We start from the raw sequence: 5,633 nt of genomic DNA, 5'->3' as shown, positions 1-5,633 counted from the left end.
CTTGTTTACGAGTGCTTTTAGCTTCTAAAGTCAATTCCTCATGTCCTTATTGGGACTTGGGTCACCGACAGACCAGAGCACCTATTCAGCTTTGCCAAACTATTCAGAGACCAGCCTATGCAATAGTCGCAAAATCATCTTGCAGTCTTCATCAACAACCTCTTAACATTTTTTAAAATTATTACACATTTAAAAAGAATAAAATGAAAATAAGTAAGTAAATAAATAAATAATGGCACAGGATGGCACCTGGCTGGCTCAGTACGTACAGCATGTGCCTCCCGTTCTCGGGGTCGTGAGTTCAAGCCCCACCTTGGGCATAGAATTTACTTAAAATAATAATAACAATAAAACAGAAACACATGGCCCACTCCCCAGATTCAACAGATGTTAATGGTTTGCCATTTTGCTTCAGATTTCCTTATCTTTTTTAAAGAAATAAAATGTTACAGCTACGGCTAAGTCCTTGCCCACATTCCTACTCCCTCCTGCCCACGCAGATGTCAGCGCTGGCCTCAGGTTGGGAGTGATTTCCACAAGTGACTCTGGCTTTGACTTTTCTTTGCCTGGACCTCAGGTGCACGAGTTGAGCCAATCACTCTGTCATGGCTGCTCCTTCTGCACAAAGGACCTCTCCTTCCATTTTATCCCTCTGATCCTCGTTCGCTACCCCTGTGCCCCGCACCCCCAAAGGCAACCACATTAATGTGTTTGTACGTAGCCCTCTAAAGCATACGTTGCCGTTCTGTGTACGTGTATTTTTAGTTTAGGGTGGGGTTTTTTTTGTTTTTGTTTTTTTGCTTTGTTTTTGTTTGTTTTTGTTTTGTTTTTGCTTTGAGGCACTTTAGTAAAAGGCTGGTACTCATATAAATAAGTGAATGAGAACTTAAAATTCATCATACACTTTCTTCATTTTTTAGCTTGGCCTTCTAGTAAATCTTTAGCTTTATTGATTTTGGCTGCTATCTAAAGAGATTCTCCCTGTCTGGGTGATTCACCAGCATCATTTGTCAACAAGCATCTCATTTCCCCCTTATTGGCAGTAGGGCTGATGCTTAGTATTAATGCTGCTTCCCCATTTGGTGATTTGGGGTTCAAACCCCGAATCTGTGATAGCCACCACTGAAGGCAGATCTTGATATATTTTGAAAAATGTGTTTTACTTGGGGCTCCACATGCTCTGTAGCTTGAGAAACAGAACAGCCTGCAAACCTTACAACTGCAGTAGCCAGTCCACGGTCCTGGCCGTGGATCCAGTTCGGCTCCCTCACCTCCAAGATCATCCCAGCCCAGAGGCCGTAGCCACCAGCTCCATGCCTCTACCAGAAAGTGACACAGCCACCACCAACATGTACTGTGTATTTTTAGTTTATATATATGACATGCTGCTGTAGATTTCATTCTGTTGCTTGGCCTCTCAGTCAGCACTATGGGTTTTTTTTTAAGTTTGTTTATTTATTTACTTACTTACTCGGAGAGAGAGGGTGCGTGCATATGCATGCACACGCACACGTGCAAGTTGGGGAGGGGCAGAGAGAGAAAGAATCCCAAGCAGACTCCACGCTGTCAGCACATAACACAACGAGGGGCTCGAACTCATGAACCGTGAGATCATTGACCTGAGCTGAAGTCCGACCCTCAACCAACTGAGCCACCCAGGCGCCCCAGCACTACGTTTTTAAGTTCCACCCATATTGCCGGGTGTACATCTAGTAGCCTGTACACCCACCCAATTTAACCTATCCCCTTCCTCCGGTGAGGTGGAGGAGGGAGGAGCAAACTCAGGAGGTGGTTAGGCTCAGGCTTGTCCCCTAGACAAGAGAGATGAGTCAATGCCCCTCCATAGCCATACACGTGTGCACACCCACCGCATTTCAGATGGAGCCCCAGCAAGTGGAGGTGGAGGAAAGCAAGCTGGGAATTCTGTCAAAGGACTTGTTTCAGAGCTCTGCTTTTATGTCCAAGTCCTTGCCTCCCGCAGGAAGCCTGCCCTGACCATCCCATTCCATGCAGTTTTCTCCCCATTCTGGGGACTGTGAATCTCATTTAATCAGACACTAGTCAATTCTAGTCTTTCTGTTACTACCTCCCCAATTCGTGTGAAATCCTCTTGAAGGAAAGGACCATCTCTTGTCCATTTTGCCTCTCTTGCTCAAGGCCTGACCCTGAAGAATGAGGGCAGGGAGTGGGAAGCTGACCAGTGATTTCCTTAATTCAGGCCCCACTCCCTCTGTTTTAGGCACATACCATCTTTCAACAAACACTTATGTGCCAGGTTCTTAGAAGTCCAGAGAGGGAACATACACTGTTCCAGCTCTCCAGGAGCCCTTTAATGGGGGATGCAAATAACCAAACATTAAGTCATGAGACACCGTGGGGAATGCAAAGATGGGCAGCTACTCGGGGTGCCAAAGAGGAAATTGCAGCTCAGCGCAGAGGGAGGCCAGGGGCTCCCAGAGGAGGCGACATCCAAGCTGCCCCTGGAAGAGAAGAGGTAAATTTAGAATTGGGAGCAGGGCAAGGGGATTAGGAAGTAAGACTGAGAGGATACAAGAAATACCAGTATTGCGTGCATTCCAGTTATTATGGCTGCACATCAAACAACCACTTATTACGTTTGCAGATTCTCTGGGTCAGGGATCTGGACAGGGCACAGCAGGAAGGGCTTGTGTCTGCTCTGTGTTGTCTGGGGCCTTGGCTGGGAGCATCCATGGCTGGACCTTGGAATCACTGAGGGCTCATTCACTCACAGATCTGGTGGTTGGTGCTGATGTAGGTTGGGTCCTCAGTTCCTCTCCACATGGTTTTTCTGTTGGTCTCTCCAGGCGGGCTAGTTTGGGCTTCATATAGCAAAGTGGCTGGGTTCCTAGGGTGAGCATCCCCCAAAAGAGAGAGGGCCAGGTGGAAGGTATATGACTTGACATCCCAAATCATCACTTCTGCCGTACTCTATTGGCCAGGGCAGTCACAGCCCCCCAGCCCAGATTCAATGAGAGAAAACAGACCCCACAGCTCAGTAGGAGGAATGTCAGTCACATTGCCAGAAGAGCATGTGAGAGGGGGTATATAATTTGGTGCAGCCATCTTTGGAGAACACAATCACCATGGTATGTATTGATAAGGTGGAGGGACAACAATGGATGGATAGGCATCCAATACTGCTCAGGTACAATATGTCAAATGGAGGCAGCCAGATACAAGGCTACCAGGATAGGTCGGGTCAGGTTCTGGAGGGCCTTCAAAACCACACTTAGGAGAATGCTTATAGGCAAAGGAGGACTTTGGAAGCCTAGGACTCCTGCCCCCCTCATTCCCAGACAGAACCCAGAACCTCCTCTGTGCTTGATCAGAAAATATCTAAGGCTCTCTATGGGTGGCTGAAGCAAAGGGACTCTCAGAGTTGGTCTGCACCCTTGGAATAAGTGTCAAGGATAGCCAGACACCAACCCCTATCCTTGTCCCTGTGTGTGTGTGTGTCCACGCCTACCTGACTGAGCCCATCTCTTGGCTATAGAGTCTCATGGACGCTGCTGCTTGGGTAGCAGGCAGAGACTCTTCAGAAATGCCCTTCCCGATTCATTCTGAATAGTCCTGGGCAGAGCAAGACCCACACTTCTCTCTCTCTCTTTCTCTCTCTCTCTCACACACACACACATGCACGCACGCACACACAGACACACACAGGCACACACAGGCAGGCCCACTAGGCATAAGCCAAGGAGACATCATCATATCAAGGAGAGAGTCTTGCATAATCATCTGGTCTCTGCCCAATGAGCAAAGGGTCTTGAAGAAATCATATTTACCCCACTGGAACTTGGAGGCAAGTCCAAGAATTGCACTAGACAGGAGTTTTCCCCAGCCATGGTCATTGGAGATTAGCAATGAAATTCACCTGGCTTGAAAACTACAATGAGATACCACCTCATGCTCACTAAATGGCTAAAATGAAAAAGGTAAGGCAATACCAAGTGCTGACAAGGATACAGAGCAGCTGGAACTCTCACACTTTGTTGGTGGGGATGCAAAATTGTATGCCCACCTTAGAAACCAGTTTGGTTAGTATCCACTAAAGCTAAACCCCTTCCCTATGACCCAGCAATTCCACTCCTAGATATTTACCCCAAAGACACAAAACATATGTCCACAAAAGGCACTTGACTTGTACAAAATGATCATAGCATCCTTATTTATAACAACCCCAAATTGGAAGGAGTCCAGGTGTCCATCAACAGGTGAACAGATAAATGAAAAGAAACAGACTGCTGATACACACACCATGGGTGGACCTCAGAAACATTTATGCTGAGTGAGAGAAGTCAGAAACAAGAGTCAATACCATATCATATGACTCAACTTATCACAAAGTCTCATAAAATGATGATAGAAGGGGCGCCTGGGTGGCTCAGTCGGTTAAGCCTCTGACTTCCGCTCAGGTCATGATCTTGCAGTTCGTGGGTTCGAGCCCTGCGTCGGGCTCTGTGCTGACAGCTCAGAGCCTGGAGCCTGCTTCCGATTCTGTGTCTCCCTCTGTTTCTGCCCTTCCCCTACTCGCACTCTCTCTCTCTCTCTCTCTCAAAAATAAATAAACATTTTTTTAAAAAATGATGATAAAAGTCAGAACAGTTGTTGCTTTGGGTGTGTGGGGAGACTGGAAAGAGGATCCATGGAACTTTCTCGAATGATTGCAGGCTCTATATCTTCATGGGATGTAGGTTACACAGATGTATACATTTGTCAAAATGCATGAAACTGCGCATGTAATACCTGTGCATGTCACTGTTATACTTTAATTTTAAAAATAAATAATAAAATAACACAAAACAAAATAAAATGAAATAAAATAGCATCATCTAGACGGCCTGTGACAATGCAGCCTGGGCACCACAGACCAACAGAGTCAGGGAGTCCTCCTGAGCAGAGCCCAGGAATCGGCATTCACACCCTCCACCTTTGGCGTGAGCATTAGACTTGAGACCCATGTCCCCAGGGGCGCCTTCCCCTCAAGTTCCCCTAGCCGCCCACTATCCCACCCCAAGTCTCCCGCTCTCTCCAAACCCCCAGCCCTCTCTGCCCAGTCGCCCCTGGTAACCAAGAAAGGGCTTGAAAACCCTCAAAGTGCAGCCGCCCGGGGAGGGCCGTCCACAGTGTCAGCGAGACAAGGGCAAATACAAAATGCGGGGTAATTGGCGGTTTTCTAATTCTCGGCCCTTTGTGCGGCGGCGCGGAGCCGGGGCCGCGCTCCCAAGCCCGGGCCTTTCAGCCGCCGGGGGCCCGGCCTCCGCGCTCCCCGCGCTCCGCAGCGCATAATTAATCGGGCTTCACAGGGCCCCGGACAAAGGCGCCCATTCACCCCGCCGCTCCTCCCCCCGGGGATATTGTTATTTCTAAAAACTGCAGCCAGCTGGGCCGCAGAGAAACGTCAGCTCTGTGGGAGAGTGAGCGGCCAGGCCGGGAGGAGAGAGGGAGCTCTGTCTCAGCGCCCCGAGCCGGATTAGAGCCGGCCAGCGAGCCCGGGGTGGGCAGGGGGCCCGGGGTCTTTTCTGAAGTCTGCACAAGTCCTCAGAAAGCCTCGCGATTTCCATGGGGCCCTGGAGGAGAGCGCCATGGAAATGGTAATGGGTGCATTGAGG

At 48.7% G+C, this 5,633-nt stretch overlaps 1 pseudogene; it reads right to left on the bottom strand.

Annotated features, from left to right (window-relative positions):
• Positions 1 to 806: 806 nt before the first annotated feature.
• Positions 807 to 1,320, bottom strand: LOC121016206 (mitochondrial import inner membrane translocase subunit TIM14-like; annotated as a pseudogene).
• Positions 1,321 to 5,633: the final 4,313 nt, after the last annotated feature.

Source organism: Herpailurus yagouaroundi, unplaced genomic scaffold (assembly GCF_014898765.1).
Source record: "Herpailurus yagouaroundi ecotype Mexico unplaced genomic scaffold, PumYag 210, whole genome shotgun sequence".
In the NCBI taxonomy this organism is placed as follows: Eukaryota; Metazoa; Chordata; class Mammalia; order Carnivora; family Felidae; genus Herpailurus; species Herpailurus yagouaroundi.
The sequence above is the reverse complement of the archived record's forward strand: the minus strand, read 5'-3'. Positions and strand labels throughout refer to the sequence as shown.